Below are 22,638 nucleotides of genomic sequence, written 5' to 3'. Positions count from 1 at the left end.
ATACTGTATAATACTGTATATAAGATGGAAGGGAGTTCCATGCGCTCATGTCTCTGTGTAATACTGTATATAAGATGGAAGGGAGTTCCATGCCCTCATGGCTCTGTATAATACTGTATAATACTGTATATAAGATGGAAGGGAGTTCCATGTACTCATGGCTCTGTATAATACTGTATATAAGATGGAAGGGAGTTCCATGCGCTCATGGCTCTGTATAATACTGTATATAAGATGGAAGGGAGTTCCATGCCCCCATGCCTCTGTATAATACTGTATATAAGATGGAAGGGAGTTCCATGCCCTCATGTCTCTGTATAATACTGTATATAAGATGGAAGGGAGTTCCATGCGCTCATGGCTCTGTATAATACTGTATATAAGATGGAAGGGAGTTCCATGCCCTCATGTCTCTGTATAATACTGTATATAAGATGGAAGGGAGTTCCATGCCCTCATGTCTCTGTATAATACTGTATATAAGATGGAAGGGAGTTCCATGCCCTCATGTCTCTGTATAATACTGTATATAAGATGGAAGGGAGTTCCATGCCCTCATGTCCCATGCCTCATCTGTATAATACTGTATAATACTGTATATAAGATGGAAGGGAGTTCCATGCGCTCATGGCTCTGTATAATACTGTATATAAGATGGAAGGGAGTTCCATGCCCTCATGTCTCTGTATAATACTGTATATAAGATGGAAGGGAGTTCCATGCCCTCATGTCTCTGTATAATACTGTATAATACTGTATATAAGATGGAAGGGAGTTCCATGCGCTCATGGCTCTGTATAATACTGTATATAAGATGGAAGGGAGTTCCATGCCCTCATGTCTCTGTATAATACTGTATATAAGATGGAAGGGAGTTCCATGCCCTCATGTCTCTGTATAATACTGTATATAAGATGGAAGGGAGTTCCATGTACTCATGTCTCTGTATAATACTGTATATAAGATGGAAGGGAGTTCCATGCCCTCATGGCTCTGTATAATACTGTATAATACTGTATATAAGATGGAAGGGAGTTCCATGCCCTCATGTCTCTGTATAATACTGTATATAAGATGGAAGGGAGTTCCATGCCCTCATGGCTCTGTATAATACTGTATAATACTGTATATAAGATGGAAGGGAGTTCCATGCCCTCATGTCTCTGTATAATACTGTATATAAGATGGAAGGGAGTTCCATGCCCTCATGGCTCTGTATAATACTGTATAATACTGTATATAAGATGGAAGGGAGTTCCATGCCCTCATGTCTCTGTATAATACTGTATATAAGATGGAAGGGAGTTCCATGCCCTCATGGCTCTGTATAATACTGTATAATACTGTATATAAGATGGAAGGGAGTTCCATGCGCTCATGGCTCTGTATAATACTGTATATAAGATGGGAGAGTTCCATGCCCTCATGTCTCTGTATAATACTGTATATAAGATGGAAGGGAGTTCCATGCCCTCATGGCTCTGTATAATACTGTATAATACTGTATATAAGATGGAAGGGAGTTCCATGCCCTCATGGCTCTGTATAATACTGTATAATACTGTATATAAGATGGAAGGGAGTTCCATGCGCTCATGGCTCTGTATAATACTGTATATAAGATGGGAGAGTTCCATGCCCTCATGTCTCTGTATAATACTGTATATAAGATGGAAGGGAGTTCCATGCCCTCATGGCTCTGTATAATACTGTATATAAGATGGAAGGGAGTTCCATGCGCTCATGGCTCTGTATAATACTGTATAATACTGTATATAAGATGGAAGGGAGTTCCATGCGCTCATGGCTCTGTATAATACTGTATATAAGATGGAAGGGAGTTCCATGCCCCCATGCCTCTGTATAATACTGTATATAAGATGGAAGGGAGTTCCATGCCTCATGGCTCTGTATAATACTGTATATAAGATGGAAGGGAGTTCCATGCCCCCATGCCTCTGTATAATACTGTATAATACTGTATATAAGATGGAAGGGAGTTCCATGTACTCATGTCTCTGTATAATACTGTATATAAGATGGAAGGGAGTTCCATGTACTCATGTCTCTGTATAATACTGTATAATACTGTATATAAGATGGAAGGGAGTTCCATGTACTCATGTCTCTGTATAATACTGTATATAAGATGGAAGGGAGTTCCATGCCCTCATGGCTCTGTATAATACTGTATATAAGATGGAAGGGAGTTCCATGCCCTCATGTCTCTGTATAATACTGTATATAAGATGGAAGGGAGTTCCATGCCCTCATGTCTCTGTATAATACTGTATATAAGATGGAAGGGAGTTCCATGCCCTCATGGCTCTGTATAATACTGTATAATACTGTATATAAGATGGAAGGGAGTTCCATGCGCTCATGGCTCTGTATAATACTGTATATAAGATGGAAGGGAGTTCCATGCCCTCATGTCTCTGTATAATACTGTATATAAGATGGAAGGGAGTTCCATGCCCTCATGTCTCTGTATAATACTGTATAATACTGTATATAAGATGGAAGGGAGTTCCATGCGCTCATGGCTCTGTATAATACTGTATATAAGATGGAAGGGAGTTCCATGCCCTCATGTCTCTGTATAATACTGTATATAAGATGGAAGGGAGTTCCATGCCCTCATGTCTCTGTATAATACTGTATATAAGATGGAAGGGAGTTCCATGCCCTCATGGCTCTGTATAATACTGTATAATACTGTATATAAGATGGAAGGGAGTTCCATGCGCTCATGGCTCTGTATAATACTGTATATAAGATGGGAGAGTTCCATGCCCTCATGTCTCTGTATAATACTGTATAATACTGTATATAAGATGGAAGGGAGTTCCATGCCCTCATGTCTCTGTATAATACTGTATATAAGATGGAAGGGAGTTCCATGCCCTCATGGCTCTGTATAATACTGTATAATACTGTATATAAGATGGAAGGGAGTTCCATGCCCTCATGGCTCTGTATAATACTGTATAATACTGTATATAAGATGGAAGGGAGTTCCATGCGCTCATGGCTCTGTATAATACTGTATATAAGATGGGAGAGTTCCATGCCCTCATGTCTCTGTGTAATACTGTATATAAGATGGAAGGGAGTTCCATGCCCTCATGGCTCTGTATAATACTGTATATAAGATGGAAGGGAGTTCCATGCGCTCATGGCTCTGTATAATACTGTATAATACTGTATATAAGATGGAAGGGAGTTCCATGTACTCATGGCTCTGTATAATACTGTATATAAGATGGAAGGGAGTTCCATGCGCTCATGGCTCTGTATAATACTGTATATAAGATGGAAGGGAGTTCCATGCCCCCATGCCTCTGTATAATACTGTATATAAGATGGAAGGGAGTTCCATGCGCTCATGGCTCTGTATAATACTGTATATAAGATGGAAGGGAGTTCCATGCCCCCATGCCTCTGTATAATACTGTATAATACTGTATATAAGATGGAAGGGAGTTCCATGTACTCATGTCTCTGTATAATACTGTATATAAGATGAAAGGGAGTTCCATGTACTCATGTCTCTGTATAATACTGTATAATACTGTATATAAGATGGAAGGGAGTTCCATGTACTCATGTCTCTGTATAATACTGTATATAAGATGGAAGGGAGTTCCATGCCCCCATGCCTCTGTATAATACTGTATAATACTGTATATAAGATGGAAGGGAGTTCCATGTACTCATGTCTCTGTATAATACTCTATATAAGATGAAAGGGAGTTCCATGCCCTCATGTCTCTGTATAATACTGTATATAAGATGGAAGGGAGTTCCATGCCCTCATGGTTCTGTATAATACTGTATATAAGATGGAAGGGAGTTCCATGCCCTCATGTCTCTGTATAATACTGTATAATACTGTATATAAGATGGAAGGGAGTTCCATGCCCTCATGTCTCTGTATAATACTGTATATAAGATGGAAGGGAGTTCCATGTACTCATGTCTCTGTATAATACTGTATAATACTGTATATAAGATGGAAGGGAGTTCCATGCCCTCATGTCTCTGTATAATACTGTATAATACTGTATATAAGATGGAAGGGAGTTCCATGTACTCATGTCTCTGTATAATACTGTATAATACTGTATATAAGATGGAAGGGAGTTCCATGCCCTCATGTCTCTGTATAATACTGTATATAAGATGGAAGGGAGTTCCATGCCCTCATGTCTCTGTATAATACTGTATAATACTGTATATAAGATGGAAGGGAGTTCCATGCACTCATGTCTCTGTATAATACTGTATATAAGATGGAAGGGAGTTCCATGCCCTCATGTCTCTGTATAATACTGTATAATACTGTATATAAGATGGAAGGGAGTTCCATGCCCTCATGTCTCTGTATAATACTGTATATAAGATGGAAGGGAGTTCCATGCCCTCATGTCTCTGTATAATACTGTATATAAGATGGAAGGGAGTTCCATGTACTCATGTTCTGTATAATACTGTATATAAGATGGAAGGGAGTTCCATGCCCTCATGTATAATACTGTATAATACTGTATATAACTGTATAATACTGATGGAAGGGAGTTCCATGCCCCCATGCCTCTGTATAATACTGTATAATACTGTATATAAGATGGAAGGGAGTTCCATGCCCTCATGTCTCTGTATAATACTGTATAATACTGTATATAAGATGGAAGGGAGTTCCATGCGCTCATGCCTCTGTATAATACTGTATAATACTGTATATAAGATGGAAGGGAGTTCCATGTACTCATGTCTCTGTATAATACTGTATATAAGTTGAAAGGGAGTTCCATGTACTCATGTCTCTGTATAATACTGTATAATACTGTATATAAGATGGAAGGGAGTTCCATGTACTCATGTCTCTGTATAATACTGTATATAAGATGGAAGGGAGTTCCATGCCCCCATGCCTCTGTATAATACTGTATAATACTGTATATAAGATGGAAGGGAGTTCCATGCCCTCATGTCTCTGTATAATACTGTATAATACTGTATATAAGATGGAAGGGAGTTCCATGCCCTCATGGCTCTGTATAATACTGTATAATACTGTATATAAGATGGAAGGGAGTTCCATGCCCTCATGTCTCTGTATAATACTGTATATAAGATGGAAGGGAGTTCCATGCCCCCATGCCTCTGTATAATACTGTATAATACTGTATATAAGATGGAAGGGAGTTCCATGCCCTCATGGCTCTGTATAATACTGTATATAAGATGGAAGGGAGTTCCATGCCCTCATGTCTCTGTATAATACTGTATATAAGATGGAAGGGAGTTCCATGCCCTCATGCCTCTGTATAATACTGTATAATACTGTATATAAGATGGGGAGTTCCATGCCCTCATGTCTCTGTATAATACTGTATAATACTGTAGATGGAAGGGAGTTCCATGCGCTCATCTGGTAATCTGTATAATACTGTATATAAGATGGAAGGGAGTTCCATGCCCTCATGGCTCTGTATAATACTGTATATAAGATGGAAGGGAGTTCCATGCCCTCATGGCTCTGTATAATACTGTATAATACTGTATATAAGATGGAAGGGAGTTCCATGCCCCCATGCCTCTGTATAATACTGTATAATACTCTATATAAGATGGGAGTTCCATGCCCTCATGTCTCTGTATAATACTGTATAATACTGTATATAAGATGGAAGGGAGTTCCATGCCCTCATGTCTCTGTATAATACTGTATATAAGATGGAAGGGAGTTCCATGCCCTCATGTCTCTGTATAATACTGTATATAAGATGGAAGGGAGTTCCATGCCCTCATGTCTCTGTGTAATACTGTATATAAGATGGAAGGGAGTTCCATGTACTCATGGCTCTGTATAATACTGTATATAAGATGGAAGGGAGTTCCATGCCCTCATGGCTCTGTATAATACTGTACGTTTCGTGGAATTTGTTCTGGGCCTGGGGACTGTGAAAAGACCCCTGGTGGCATGTCTGGTGGGGTACACAGCCACGTGGTAGTACAGTCCTTCTCCAGGACAGTGGGGTTCTCCCCGGGGAGTGTGGGAAACACAGAGGCACCCTCACAGAGCTGTCACACACTCTCATAATCCCATGTAAAGCCCTGCCACAGAGTGTGTGTGTGTGTGTGTGTGTGTGTGTGTGTGTGTGTGTGTGTGTGTGTGTGTGTGTGTGTGTGTGTGTGTGTGTGTGTGTGTGTGATTTGGATCGGCAACAGACCTGGCTTCAAATAGTATTTGTTTTCTTTTAAATACTTTAGCTGTGCTTGATTGAGCTTGCCTGGCGCAATGTAACTAACAAAATAGTCCCAAAAGAGCACACTGCAAACCCCATCCATCTGGCATCTCCAGGGAGGCTCAATCAAACCCTCACAGCATTTGAAAGAAAACAAACACTATTTGAACACAGGTCTGATTGGGGCGAAACCCCTGTCAATCTGCTACCCAATTACCCAGCCTCAGTCCCCTTGTAATTGCGTCATTTACGTGTCAAGAAGTTGCCGTCATTCAGTACAAAAAAAAACTGGAGGGAGCCGACACCTGTTCCCCTATTCAAGTCAACGAACAAAGCGGTCAGAACATTGGGCCTCGCCTGGGTCTGCCGCTCTCTGCCCCTCTGTGCCTCTCTCTGCCCCTCTGTGCCTCTGTCTGTCTGTCTGTCTCTCTCTCTCTGCCCCCTTTCACAGCCAGAGCTCTTTTAGTAACAAAGGCAAGTTCAGCAATTGAATGGCAGTACTAGTTGGTTCATTAATCATCACAAGTTCACAACTGCTGAGCACCCAGCAGGTTGCAGCCAGGGCCTTCGGCCTCCAGAGTCCAGGTCATTCTCTCTGTTGGAGAAGGGGCACAGTGACCCACCCACACAATGACCTGCCTCTCACACTGTAGCCAACGGTGTAGGGTGAGGTTGACCTTAGATGCTGATGTTGGGTCATGGTGCCCTTTGGGATACAGTCACAGTAGGAAGGTGTCAGTCTGAATCCTGGGCTGAATGCTCTCTCTTCTGCCTGATAGCAGCCATTAGCTGAGGGACTCTGGGACCAGGGAGACCAGGGATGCAGTGACTCAGGGATGCAGTGACTCAGGGACCAGGGACTCAGAGAGACAGGGACTCAGAGAGACAGGGACTCAGAGAGACAGGGACTCAGGGACCAGGGAGACAGGGACTCGGGGAGACAGGGACCAGGGAGACAGGGACTCGGGAGACAGGGACTCAGGGAGACAGGGACTCAGGGAGACAGGGACTCAGGGACCAGGGAGACAGGGACTCAGGGACCAGGGAGACAGGGACTCAGGGAGACAGGGACCAGACTCAGGGAGACAGGGACTCAGGGAGACAGGGACTCAGGAGACAGGGACTCAGGGACCAGGGACTCAGGGAGACAGGGACCAGGGACTCAGGGAGACAGGGACTCAGGGACCAGGGAGACTCAGGGAGACAGGGAGACAGGGACTCAGACAGGGACCAGGGAGACAGGGACTCAGGGAGACAGGGACTCAGGGACCAGGGAGACAGGGACTCAGGGAGACAGGGACTCAGGGACCAGGGACTCAGGGAGACAGGGATGCAGGGACTCAGGGAGACAGGGACTCAGGGACCAGGGAGACAGGGCCTCAGGGAGACAGGGACTCAGGGAGACAGGGACTCAGGGACCAGGGAGACAGGGCCTCAGGGAGACAGGGACTCAGGGACCAGGGACTCAGGGAGACAGGGATGCAGGGACTCAGGGAGACAGGGACCATTATCCAGGCTCAGCTGTACCACTCTGAAGCACAAGGTAGATAGAGACTTGCATCAAGCCTTTAGAAGTCAAAAAGACAGAAGATATCATGCTGTTTTGCTGTATTGTAGGTTTTCGTGGAAGGTACATAAAGGCTTGAATGGGAGGCATGTATAGATGTAGGATCTTAATTTGATCACCCTGTTGCTGCATCAGTATTTTCCTGCTGTGAGACACTGGTCAAATTGAGATCTTATATCTATCTGTACGTTGCTTTTGGCTGTTATTCCTCGATATTTTGAAACACTTAAATGTACTATTGATGTGGCATGATGTCCCAGATGAGAAATGACATAGTTAAGTGTAGAGGTTGACCGATTAATCGGAATGGCCAATTAATTAGGGCCCATTTCAAGTTTTCGGAAACCGGTGTTTTTGAACACGAATTTGGCCTTTTTTTATTTGATTTTTTACACCTTTATTTATTCTTTATATAACTAGGCAAGTCAGTTAAGAACACATTCTTATTTTCAATGACGGCCTATGAACAGTGGGTTAACTTCCTCGTTCAGGGGCAGAACGACAGATTTTTACCTTGTCAGCTCGGGATTCAATCTTGCAACTTTACAGTTAACTAGTCCAACGCTCTAACCACCTGATTACATTGCACTCCACGAGGAGCCTGCCTGTTACGAGAATGCAGTAAGCCAAGGTAGGTTGCCAGCTAGCATTAAACTTATCTTATAAAAACAATCAATCAATCAATCAATCATAATCACTAGTTAACTCCACATGGTTGATGATATTACTAGTTTATCTAGCATGTCCTGCGTTGCACATAATCGATGCAGTGTGTATTCGCGAAAAAGGACTGTCGTTGCTCCAATGTGTACCTAACCATAAACATCAATGCATTTCTTAAAATCAATACACAGAAGCAGGCTCGTAAGCATTCATTCAAACAGCACTTTCGTGCGTTTGACAGCAGCTCTTCGCAAGCTTCAAGCATTGAGCTGTTTATGACTTCAAACCTATCAACTCCCGAGATTAGGCTGGTGTAACCGATGTGAAATGGCTAGCTAGTTAGCGGGGTGCGCGCTAATAGCGTTTCAAACTGAGACTTGGAGTGGTTGTTCCCCTTGCTCTGCATGGGTAACGCTGCTTCGAGGGTGGCTGTTGTCGATGTGTTCCTGGTTCGAGCCCAGGTAGGAGCGAGGAGAGGGACGGAAGCTATACTGTTACACTGGCAATACTAAAGTGCCTATAAGAACATCCAATAGTCAAAGGTTAATGAAATACAAATGGTATAGAGAGAAATAGTCCTATAATTCCTATAATAACTACAACCTAAAACTTCTTACCTGGGATTATTGAAGACTCATGTTAAAAGGAACCACCAGCTTTCATATGTTCTCATGTTCTGAGCAAGGAACTTAAACGTTAGCTTTCTTACATGACACATATTGCACTTTTACTTTCTTCTCCAACACTTTGTTTTTGCATTATTTAAACCAAATTGAACATATTTCATTATTTATTTGAGTCTAAATTGATTTTATTGATGTATTATATTAAGTTAAAATAAGTGTTCATTCAGTATTGTTGTAATTGTCATTATTACAAATACATTTTTTTTCAATCGGCCGATTAATCGGTATCGGCGTTGAAAAATTATAATTTCTAGTTAAGTTAGAGACTGTTTTCTCTGCTACCTCACGGCAAGCGGTACTGGAGCGCCAAGTCTAGGACCAAAAGGCTCATTAACAGCATCTACCCCCAAGCCATTAGAGTGCTGAACAATTCATAAAAATTGCCACCGGACAATTTACATTGAACCCCCCTCCCCATTTTCACTTTTATACTACGGGTTACCGACATATTCAAATAATGACTGACATATTTTCATTAAAAACATTATTTTGATGAATGTAATTCGTACTATTTGATCCTTCCATGATATATGGTCCCGACACGGTTCGTTTGCCTGACCCAGTCGTTAAGTTTCTTTGTTCTAAATCTATGGAGTTGTTTGTTCTAATGATGGCTGGCAATGTTCTTATACCTTTGCTTGCTAGCTAGCCAAATTCGGCGAACACAGTCACGTGCAGCTAGAATAATAGCAAAGTTTGCGTTTGTTTAAGCTGTTGTCTAGTGATTTTATTTGAGTACATCTATAACAATGAGCTAATGATGAGAAATTTCGCCTGGCATAGAACATTTGCTCTCTCTCCAGGACACTGTTCAGAGGAGCTAGCCAACTACACAGCTAACACAATCACTTCAAACTGAAGCTGGAATGACAGCAAACTAACTGTATTTCTTTGTATATATCCATAGAAATGTTCCTGATTCATGATTTCAGCTGGCTGAGAAAAGCTGTCAGTCTGTCTGTCTCGTCCCGACTCCCGACATATTCATTACCCTAGTTTACCTGTAGATCGAATTTCAATATTGAAACAATGTTGGAAATGTCAGAGAGACAGACAGCAAGTTTATTACAAATCTCCGCTGTTGAAAACCAAATGTTAGTCTAAAAGAAATGGGAGATAATGTCTAGATCTTTTTTACAGGGTAGATCTAGTATATAAATTGCCTGGCTGGGATGATGAGACAGTGGACTGCACAGTCAGATGGAACAGAGTAAATAGGCATTTCAACATCATAGATTTAGCCGGTGGTAACTTGTGGAATAGACACCGGCTGGAATGCGGTTTTAACCAATCAACATCCAGGATTAGACCCACCCATTGTATAACACTGCATACTCTCTGATACAACATTCACAGTCTTAGCCCTATCATATACTTAAGCAATAAGTCCCGAGGAGGTGTGGTATAGGGACAATATACCATGGCTAAGGGCTGTTCGTAGTCTCGATGCAATGTGGAGTGCCTGGACACAGACCTTAGCCGTGGTATATTGGCCATATATCACAAACCCCAGAGGAGCCTTATTGCTATATTAAGTTGGTTACCAACGTAATTAGAGCAGTAAAACTAAACGTTTTGACATACCCGTGGTATACGGTGTGATATACCATGGCTTTCAGCCAATCAGAATTCAGGGCTCAAACCACCCAGTTTCTAAAGTACCATATATCATTAATATCTCACTGATTCATCTCATTGTTGTCATGTAAATGTGTGTCTTGAAGATGTTGCTTGATATTAATGGTGTGGATATGGAAAGGGTACTCTGTTGTCCCTGTCCAGCAGAGACGAGGCTCCCTGCTTTCTTAAGGAAATAATGAATAAATGATCCTACTCCACTCACTGTTCAGATTAGCAAAGTAATGTTGTTTATGTGGTTTTAAACAGACACCTTGCCAGCATGTAGAATGTTAGGTTGAGTAAAAACAGCGACTAGTCGTGGGAGCCTGCCAGTAGGAGCAGCCTTTTAGCCGGGACAGAGTGAGTGTGAGGAGAGACCTCACAGGCCAGTGTTTAGCTACAGCATTACAGGGAACAACAGAACACAACAGGTCAGGGCAGGAAATCAATAAAGACTTACACACTGGTGATTCACAGGGAAACATCTGGGGAAAGAGCAGTTAGTAGCAGGCCACTGGAGCCTGGACTGGGACTGGAGAACACAGGCCACTGGAGCCTGGACTGGGACTGGAGAACACAGGCCACTGGAGCCTGGACTGGGACTGGAGAACACAGGCCACTGGAGCCTGGACTGGGACTGGAGAACACAGGCCACTGGAGCCTGGACTGGGACTGGAGAACACAGGCCACTGGAGCCTGGACTGGGACTGGAGAACACAGGCCACTGGAGCCTGGACTGGGACTGGAGAACACAGGCCACTGGAGCCTGGACTGGGACTGGAGAACACAGGCCACTGGAGCCTGGACTGGGACTGGAGAACACAGGCCACTGGAGCCTGGACTGGGACTGGAGAACACAGGCCACTGGAGCCTGGACTGGGACTGGAGAACACAGGCCACTGGAGCCTGGACTGGGACTGGAGAACACAGGCCACTGGAGCCTGGACTGGGACTGGAGAACACAGGCCACTGGAGCCTGGACTGGGACTGGAGAACACAGGCCACTGGAGCCTGGACTGGGACTGGAGAACAGAAGTTGTTTACTTGTTTTGTCCATGTAAGTATCTAAGTGTATACTTGTTTTGTCCATGTAAGTATCTAAGTGTATACTTGTTTTGTCCATGTAAGTATCTAAGTGTATACTTGTTTTGTCCATGTAAGTATCTAAGTGTATACTTGTTTTGTCCATGTAAGTATCTAAGTGTGAATACTTTTTTTTGTTTTTTCTGAATAATACAATTAAGTGAATACAATTAGTGAATAATTGAAGTGAATACAATTAGTTCTTTTGTTTTTTATTCAGGAAACATTCAGGAAAACGTAGTGTTTTGGTCTCATAAAGAGTTTTCATTATGAGAAGCGCATTGTATTTATTTATTATCATTGCGATAGGAATCTATTTTTCAAGGGAGCCATGACCAAAATATATGATCATAATGGTGTATAAAGGTAGCAGCATAATGGTGTATAAAGGTAGCAGCATAATGGTGTATAATGAGAGCAGCATAATGGTGTATAATGGTAGCAGCATAATGGTGTATGAAGGTAGCAGCATAATGGTGTATAAAGGTAGCAGCATAATGGTGTATAATGGTAGCAGCATAATGGTGTATAATGGTAGCAGCATAATGGTGTATGAAGGTAGCAGCATAATGGTGTATAAAGGTAGCAGCATAATGGTGTATAAAGGTAGCAGCATAATGGTGTATAATGAGAGCAGCATAATGGTGTATAATGAGAGCAGCATAATGGTGTATAAAGGTAGCAGCATAATGGTGTATAAAGGTAGCAGCATAATGGTGTATAAAGGTAGCAGCATAATGGTGTATAAAGGTAGCAGCAAAATGGTGTATAATGAGAGCAGCATAATGGTGTATAAAGGTAGCAGCATAATGGTGTATAAAGGTAGCAGCATAATGGTGTATAAAGGTAGCAGCATAATGGTGTATAAAGGTAGCAGAATAATGGTGTATAATGAGAGCAGCATAATGGTGTATAAAGGTAGCAGCATAATGGTGTGTAAAGGTAGCAGCATAATGGTGTATAATGAGAGCAGCATAATGGTGTATAAAGGTAGCAGCATAATGGTGTATAATGAGAGCAGCATAATGGTGTATAATGAGAGCAGCATAATGGTGTATAAAGGTAGCAGCATAATGGTGTATAATGAGAGCAGCATAATGGTGTATAAAGGTAGCAGCATAATGGTGTATAAAGGTAGCAGCATAATGGTCTATAAAGGTAGCAGCATAATGGTGTATAAAGGTAGCAGCAAAATGGTGTATAATGAGAGCAGCATAATGGTGTATAAAGGTAGCAGCATAATGGTGTATAAAGGTAGCAGCATAATGGTGTATAAAGGTAGCAGAATAATGGTGTATAGTGAGAGCAGCATAATGGTGTATAAAGGTAGCAGCATAATGGTGTATAAAGGTAGCAGCATAATGGTGTATAATGAGAGCAGCATAATGGTGTATAAAGGTAGCAGCATAATGGTGTATAATGAGAGCAGCATAATGGTGTATAATGAGAGCAGCATAATGGTGTATAAAGGTAGCAGCATAATGGTGTATAATGAGAGCAGCATAATGGTGTATACAGGTAGCAGCATAATGGTGTATAAAGGTAGCAGCATAATGGTGTATAAAGGTAGCAGCATAATGGTGTATAAAGGTAGCAGCATAATGGTGTATAAAGGTAGCAGCAAAATGGTGTATAATGAGAGCAGCATAATGGTGTATAAAGGTAGCAGCATAATGGTGTATAAAGGTAGCAGCACAATGGTGTATAAAGGTAGCAGAATAATGGTGTATAATGAGAGCAGCATAATGGTGTATAAAGGTAGCAGTATAATGGTGTATAAAGGTAGCAGCATAATGGTGTATATTGTGGTGTAATATCACACACATTGACTGGTATATCAGATTTATACTTTTTCTTCAAACTTCACTCCAGGTCCTTGCTATTTGTTGATCTCCAAATCCTTTTAATTCAAACTTCACTCCAGGTCCTTGCTATTTGTTGATCTCCAAATCCTTTTAATTCCATTCCGTTTTGTCCATAAAGCCAACATTTAATTTTCCAAATGAGGCATTAGTTCAGAGTCTGCTGAAACCCCTGTACAACCAAGTGCTAATGTAGTTACAATGTTAGTAATAGATTGATAGAAGGAACACTTCTCTGTGAATTAGCCATAAGTGAAATAGTTGACATTCTGAAACCTTTAACAAGACACATTTCTAGGAACTGCCAGTATGGTGTGGTAGTTGTTGTGTCTAGACTTTCATTGGCCAAAAACATGTAAAGCATCTCCTGGCTGTGAGAGAAAGGGGGGATAGATTCTGTCTGCCATCATGCCTTGCTCTGCTCCCTCTCCAGAGAGAGTGCCTTGTCATTCCATGTAAAAGTTGTGGTCCCACTTTAACCAAGCAACCATTTAAAAACCTTTTTAAGAAATTCACAAATGTATCACAGATCATTCATCAATAAATGTTATGTAAAATATGGGGAAAAGTGTTATGCCACATATCCAGATATATCCTTAACGCCTGTTATATAGTGTGACTTTGCTTATAAAACATTTGCGAAGCATCTACGAAGGCCTTATAAAGGGTTTACGAATCCTTCTTTAAGCGTTGACTTTAAACATGCTGTTTGTTGGTCATTAAGCCCCTTTTAGCAGCACATCCTCATTGTTCCAGTATATACAGTACTGTAGTCCCACGGCTGTCCCAGACAGGCCACCAACGCAGCATTTATCCACTCCTTCCATCAGGGGGTTTTCACCATGGTTGACACATCATCTCTCGCTCTACCCAGTAGTTAGACTGTCTCATCTTTCACAGATGATCACATTTGATACGTCCATAAAAGGACTTGGCATCCGTATAAAGGACCTTTATGTGCTTTTACAACACATTGTTCTCTGTCTTCTTCTTTGAGATGTTTTCTCCTCCCTCCCCGTCTCTTTCACTCTCTCTTCCTCTCTTTGGTTCAGGCTCATATCTGAATGGAGCGGGATCATAGAGGGCTCTAGAGATGCCACCCCTGGTTTGGGAGTAGGCTTTAGAGGGATTTTGTGGGTCTGGGCCATTGAGGTGGATTAGACATGGTCAATACAGACCTGACTTTAGGGGGTCTGGAGAGAGTCTGTGGCAGGCCAGAGGAGAACGGGTAACGCTCATTAGAAGACGTGGAGGGTGTGTGTGTGTGTGGGGAAGGTGTGTGGGTGTTAGGGTTACAGCTACAGACACCCTCCTATCAGACCAGCCCCTACTCCCTCCTGTCTGTCTGGACCAGCCCCAACTCTCCCCTGTCTGTCTGGGCCAGCCCCTACTCTCCCCTGTCTGTCTGGACCAGCCCCTACTCTCTCCTGTCTGTCTGGACCAGCCCCTACTCTCTCCTGTCTGTCTGGACCAGCCCCTACTCTCTCCTGTCTGTCTGGGCCAGCCCCTACTCTCCCCTGTCTGTCTGGACCAGCCCCTACTCTCTCCTGTCTGTCTGGACCAGCCCCTACTCTCCCCTGTCTGTCTGGACCAGCCCCTACACTCCCCTGTCTGTCTGGACCAGCCCCTACTCTCTCCTGTCTGTCTGGACCAGCCCCCTCTCCCCTGTCTGTCTGGACCAGCCCCTACTCTCCCCTGTCTGTCTGGACCAGCCCCTACTCTCCCCTGTCTGTCTGGACCAGCCCCTACTCTCCCCTGTCTGTCTGGACCAGCCCCTACTCTCCCTGTCTGTCTGGACCAGCCCCTACTCTCCCTGTCTGTCTGGACCAGCCCCTACTCTCCCCTGTCTGTCTGGACCAGCCCCTACTCTCTCCTGTCTGTCTGGACCAGCCCCTACTCTCCCCTGTCTGTCTGGACCAGCCCCTACTCTCCCCTGTCTGTCTGGACCAGCCCCTACTCTCCCCTGTCTGTCTGGACCAGCCCCTACTCTCCCCCTGTCTGTCTGGACCAGCCCCTACTCTCCCCTGTCTGTCTGGACCAGCCCCTACTCTCCCCTGTCTGTCTGGACCAGCCCCTACTCTCCCCTGTCTGGAGTCAATCATGAGCTCTGAACTACTGCTATTCTCTCTCTCTAACTGGTGGAGAGCCATTGGCTAGAAGCCTAAACACTTCTCCATACTGAGATCCAGTGGTGTAAAGTAGTTAAGTAAAAATATTACTTAAGTAGTTTTTAGGGGTATTCGTACTCCACTTTACTATTCATATTTTTGGCAACTTTTACTTCACTACATTCCTAAAGAAAATAATGTACTTATTTACATTTTGACAGGAAAAGGGTCCAATTCACACACTAAACAGAGAACATCCCTGGTCATCCCTAATGCTTCTGACCTAGTGGACTCACTAAACAGAGAACATCCCTGGTCATCTCTAATGCTTCTGACCTAGTGGACTCACTAAACAGAGAACATCCCTGGTCATCCCTAATGCTTCTGACCTAGTGGACTCACTAAACAGAGAACATCCCTGGTCATCCCTAATGCTTCTGACCTAGTGGACTCACTAAACAGAGAACATCCCTGGTCATCCCTAATGCTTCTGACCTAGTGGACTCACTAAACAGAGAACATCCCTGGTCATCCCTAATGCTTCTGACCTAGTGGACTCACTAAACAGAGAACATCCCTGGTCATCCCTAATGCTTCTGACCTAGTGGACTCACTAAACAGAGAACATCCCTGGTCATCCCTAATGCTTCTGACCTAGTGGACTCACTAAACAGAACATCCCTGGTCATCCCTAATGCTTCTGACCTAGTGGACTCACTAAACAGAGAACATCCCTGGTCATCCCTAATGCTTCTGACCTAGTGGACTCACTAAACAGAGAACATCCCTGGTCATCCCTAATGCTTCTGACCTAGTGGACTCACTAAACAGAGAACATCCCTGGTCATCCCTAATGCTTCTGACCTAGTGGACTCACTAAACAGAGAACATCCCTGGTCATCCCTAATGCTTCTGACCTAGTGGACTCACTAAACAGAGAACATCCCTGGTCATCCCTAATGCTTCTGACCTAGTGGACTCACTAAACAGAGAACATCCCTGGTCATCCCTAATGCTTCTGACCTAGTGGACTCACTAAACAGAGAACATCCCTGGTCATCCCTAATGCTTCTGACCTAGTGGACTCACTAAACAGAAATGCTTCTTTGTAAATCAGTTTTGTAGTGTGCCCTTGGCTATCCGTCTCAATAAAAAATATAATTTTACTTTTGATACTTAAGTACATTTGAGCAATTTAATTGACTTTTGATACTTAAATATATTTTAAAACCAAATACTTATAGACTTTTACTCAAGTAGTATTTTACTGGGTGACTTTCACTTTTACTTGAGTCATTTTCTATCAAGGTATCTTTACTTCTACTCAAGTATGACAATTGAGTAGTTTTTCCACCACTGCTGAGATCTAACATCTATTCATAACTGGTGGAGAGTCATTGGCTAGAAGTTGCCCAGCTGTGAGACTGTGACACGGACTACTAGCCTCTATTGTCCAGTTTGATTCATGGTTCTTCAGGACTGTGTGCCATGGGCTCTGGTCCAAGGTAGTGCACTCTATAGGGAATAGGGTGCCATTTGGGATGCACACAGTGTGTAGGGCAGCAGTTTAATGAGTAACTTGCCTGGTCAGGACTCCAAAGGCCAATTAGAGACAACAGAGGGCCTGGAGTAAAGCCTATAATCAAAGTTGTGTTGCATGATTGATTTATTGCTGGCTGGGTGGTAGGAGGGTTTTGACTGTGTCTGGGTTCCACAGAGTGTAAGAAACAGGCACACTTTAAATCCAGTCCAAAAACGACAGCACATAAGAACAACAACGTGCCAAAAACACGGAACATAGCAAAAGTATAGCGCCTGACAGAATCCACATAACAATAAACAATTACACACAAAGACATGGTGGGGAACAGAGGCCTAAATACATGCAGTAATTCTGGAATTAAAACCAGGTGTGTCATGGAACAAGACAAAACAAATGGATGTATGAGAAATGGAGCGGCGATGGCTAGAAAGCCGGTGACGTCGACAGCCTGAACGCTGCCGGAACAAGGAGAGGAGACGACTTCGGTGGAAGTCGTGACACCGTTGGTGTCAACACGAGCCGGCTTCCCTGTGGAACACTTTCAACACCTTGCAGAGTCCATGCCCTGACGAATTGAGGCTGTTCTGAGGGCAAAAGGGGGTGCAACTCAATATTAGGAAGGTGTTCCTAATGTTTTGTTAATCAATATTAGGAAGATGTTCCTAATGTTTTGTTAATCAATATTAGGAAGGTGTTCCTAATGTTTTGTTAATCAATATTAGGAAGGTGTTCCTAATGTTTTGTTAATCAATATTAGGAAGGTGTTTCTAATGTTTTGTTAATCAATATTAGGAAGGTGTTCCTAATGTTTTGTTAATCAATATTAGGAAGGTGTTTCTAATGTTTTGTTAATCAATATTAGGAAGGTGTTCCTAATGTTTTGTTAATCAATATTAGGAAGGTGTTCCTAATGTTTTGTTAATCAATATTAGGAAGGTGTTCCTAATGTTTTGTTAATCAATATTAGGAAGGTGTTCCTAATGTTTTGTTAATCAATATTAGGAAGGTGTTCCTAATGTTTTGTTAATCAATATTAGGAAGGTGTTTCTAATGTTTTGTTAATCAATATTAGGAAGGTGTTCCTAATGTTTTGTTAATCAATATTAGGAAGGTGTTCCTAATGTTTTGTTAATCAATATTAGGAAGGTGTTCCTAATGTTTTGTACCCTCAGTGTACAACATGTATAGGCTACATCACAAACTCCTAATTAAGACACTCTATAAAAAAATGCATCTGTTCATAATCATCCACACCACTAATCATCTCCATCAGCAATAGATATTGTTACCATGACAACCTACTGTATCTACTGCCATAATCAACAGAAGGAGACCCTCCCTTCTCTCATCCAAGATACCTGACTCTGATCATGTACACACACACACACACACCCCTGGCAGCTGCTTGGCGCCCAAACATCAAGTCATTACAGTTGTGGCTGAACGCCTCTTATGGTTCACTGCCAACATTAATGATCAACTTTACTTTGTTAAAAACTCTCCTGTCCTTCAGCACTACAACAAGGACATTGGGGAGAGAGGGAATGTGAAAAGGAGCATGCCTGCCTGCCAGCTGTGTGTGTGTGTGTCCATGTGCAAGCACGATTGTGTGTGTGTGTTTTCCTCAGTGATGTACAGTACAGTGTGTGTGCCAACATCTGCTGATGCCCATGGTGATAGTGGGGCATTAAGCACCCAGATGGTTTTAGACTGGACTTGTGCCAAGTTGCCAACTCCAGTGGTCTCTGAGGCTGCTGTGAGCAGCTAGCTAGGGCCAGATGTTTAGGACTGCAGCAACCTACGCTTGATGCTTCCTTCTCCCTTCACTTGCTCCACATCTTTAAAGAGGAAGGAGGGTTCCACATCTGTGCCCACAACATGCAGGAGAGACACACGGTTGAATAACTACACCAGAAGTTTACAGTAACAGATGTAGTGTAAATGTTTGAGTCTGTCTGTCTTGGGGGTGTTGGGAGCAGAACAGAAGAAGAATGTCAGAAGAAGAAAATATTTACGATGTAGACTAAAATAAGGTAATAATAAAAAGTAACACAATAAGAATAACAGTAATGAGGCTATATACAGGGGGCACCTGTACCGAGTCAGTGTACGGGGGTATATACAGGGGGCACCTGTACCGAGTCAGTGTGGGGGGTATATACAGGGGGCACCTGTACCGAGTCAGTGTGCGGGGGTACAGGCTAGTTGAGGTAATCTGTACATGTAGTTGGGGTGAAGTGACTATGCATAGGTAACAAACAAACAGCGAGTAGCAGCAGTGTACAAAAGGGAGGGGGGTGAATGTAAATTGTCCGGTGGTGATTTTATGAACTGTTCAGCACTCTAATGGCTTGGGGGTAGAAGCTGTTTAAGTGCCTTTTGGTCCTAGACTTGGTGCTCCGGTATTCTATTCTATACTAAACTTTTCTATACTAAACTAAACGATTCTATACTAAACTATTCTATACTATACTAACCTATTCTATACTAATCTATTCTACACTATACTATTCTATAATAAACTATTCTATACTGAACTATTCTATACTAAACTATTCTATACTGAACTATTTTATTGTAAACTATTCTAAACTAAACTTTTATATTGTAAACTATTCTATACTAATCTATTCTACACTAAACTATTCTATAATAAACTATTCTATAATAAACTATACTATTCTATTCTAAACTATTCTATACTAAACTATTTTAATGTAAACTATTCTATACTAAACTAAACGATTCTATACTAAACTTTTCTATACTAACCTATTCTATACTAATCTATTCTACACTATACTATTCTATAATAAACTATTCTATACTGAACTATTCTATACTAAACTATTTTATTGTAAACTATTCTATACTAAACTATTATATTGTAAACTATTCTATACTAATCTATTCTACTCTATGAAAATAGGTCATTGTTCTCTTATTCTATCGGCTAAAGGGGATTAAGGTGGACCACACACTGTTCCCTGAAGCCCTGCATATCTATCTTAATACCCTGCACACACCACACACTGTTCCCTCAACCCCTGCATATCTATCTTCATACCACACACTGTTCCCTCAACCCTGCATATCTATCTTCATACCACACACTGTTCCCTGCAATCTATCTTCATACCACACACTGCCCCGCTGCATATCTATCTTCATACCACACACTGTTCCCTCAACCCCTGCTTATCTATCTTCATACCACACACTGTTCCCTCAACCCCTGCATATCTATCTTCATACCACACACTGTTCCCTCAACCCCTGCATATCTATCTTCATACCACACACTGTTCCCTCAACCCCTGCATATCTATCTTCATACCACACACTGTTCCCTGAAGCCCTGCATATCTATCTTCATACCACACACTGTTCCCTGAAGCCCTGCATATCTATCTTCATACCACACACTGTTCCCTCAACCCCTGCATATCTATCTTCATACCACACACTGTTCCCTGAAGCCCTGCATATCTATCTTCATACCACACACTGTTCCCTCAACCCCTGTTCCCTCAACCCCCTGCATATCTATCTTCATACCACACTGTTCCCTCAACCCCTGTTCCTTCATCAACCCCTGCATATCTATCTTCATACCACACACACACTGTTCCCTGAAGCCCTGCATATCTATCTTCATACTTCACACACTGTTCCCTGAAGCCCTGCATATCTATCTTCATACCACACACTGTTCCCTCAACCCCTGCATATCTATCTTCATACCACACACTGTTCCCTGAAGCCCTGCATATCTATCTTCATACCACACACTGTTCCCTCAACCCCTGCATATCTATCTTCATACCACACACTGTTCCCTCAACCCCTGCTTGTCTAGCTTCATACCACACACTGTTCCCTCAACCCCTGCATGTCTGTCTTCATTTGAATGAATGTGTGTGAGTATCAGTAATGACAGGATAAGTTTGCATGTTGGGGTTTGGGATAGGGGGAGTAGCTCAATTACTGTTGCGTTGCTATAACCTTTGACCCCGCTAATGTCATTTGGGTCAGCGTTGGTGGCCACTCACTCCAGCTCTGCACAATGTCAGCACACTAGACAGGTATCAATTGGCCAGCCCATGAAACAGTCAAAAGTACAAGTCCCAGGGGTCAGGAAGGCTTGGGGTCACTAAAGGTTTAAATGAAATGATCAGATTTGTTAAATGGATCTATTCTGTCATAGAGGTAAAACATTATTATCTATGGTCTGTGGTGTTCAGCTGACACACTGCTCTTTCTACCTTTAGTTCCCATTTCTTTCAAGGAGTAAAAATATCTAAAAGCTCAAATACATTTTATACAGAAGACAATGTCGTTCTAGTTGTCTTTCGCTGCACTTTACTGTCTAAGTGGTGATTGGCTGTCTGTATGTTATTATCAATCGTCATTGGCCATGTGTATGTTTGACTGACAGCTCTGTCCTTCCTCCCTCAGGTGTGTCCTGTGAGGACCAGTTAGAGGTATGGTGGGCGTGGTTGGCCCCGTAACCATGGCGACGTCTCTGTGGGAGGTTGTGTCCCTTCCTCCCGTTGGTCTACTGCTGCTCCTCTGCCTGCCACTCTGTCTATGCCAGCAGCCATTGGTCAACTTTGAGAGTCCGTTCCCACCCCTACTGGAGTGTACCAGGAAAGTTCATCCCATCGTCCCATACAAAGGTGAGCACATTAGATACTTTGAGCATTTGCCTGTTGTGCCGGATAGGCAGGGTTTGCATTTTTAAGAGTATGCAATTGGTTACGGTGCTCCAGGCAGCTCAGTCAAGCATAGCGAAAGTATTTGACAGATTTCCAATACCATTTTGTAAATCTACTCCTCACTAGCATCATCATTCCAATGAGACGTTTCACAATGGTTTGCTATTCACTGCTATCTCCTCTGAGGATTCTGCAGCCTCATCCTTCTCAATCACTCCTCTGCCCGGAACGCCAGCTATATGGGTCTGGCCCAAGAGAAACCGAAAGGACAGCAACATTTTGTGATTGTAGATAATTGGACTCCTCTCATTTCTGGAGCCTTTTCCCTTTTAAGAGAGCTGTCTATTCTTTCTCTCTCTCATCCCCAAAACCCCTCCCTCGCTCCTTCCCTCCACTGTCAGCTCTTTTCAGGGTTCCATTATCTAGAGAGAGAGAGAGAAAGAGAGACTACTTTCCACTCCATTTGGATGTCTGTTAGAAAGTGTCTGTCCTTTGCCAGGATGCTCCCCCCCTCAGGGGTGTAGTTTCTGAAAG

The 22,638-nt window shown here is 42.6% G+C and overlaps 1 pseudogene; it reads left to right on the top strand.

Annotated features, from left to right (window-relative positions):
• Positions 1-22,638, top strand: part of LOC112240551 — a 79,577-nt pseudogene that overhangs the window by 37,306 nt on the left and 19,633 nt on the right.

Source organism: Oncorhynchus tshawytscha, unplaced genomic scaffold, assembly GCF_018296145.1.
Source record: "Oncorhynchus tshawytscha isolate Ot180627B unplaced genomic scaffold, Otsh_v2.0 Un_contig_7168_pilon_pilon, whole genome shotgun sequence".
In the NCBI taxonomy this organism is placed as follows: Eukaryota; Metazoa; Chordata; class Actinopteri; order Salmoniformes; family Salmonidae; genus Oncorhynchus; species Oncorhynchus tshawytscha.
Note: the sequence above shows the minus strand (reverse complement) of the source record. Positions and strands in the feature narration are given on the sequence as shown.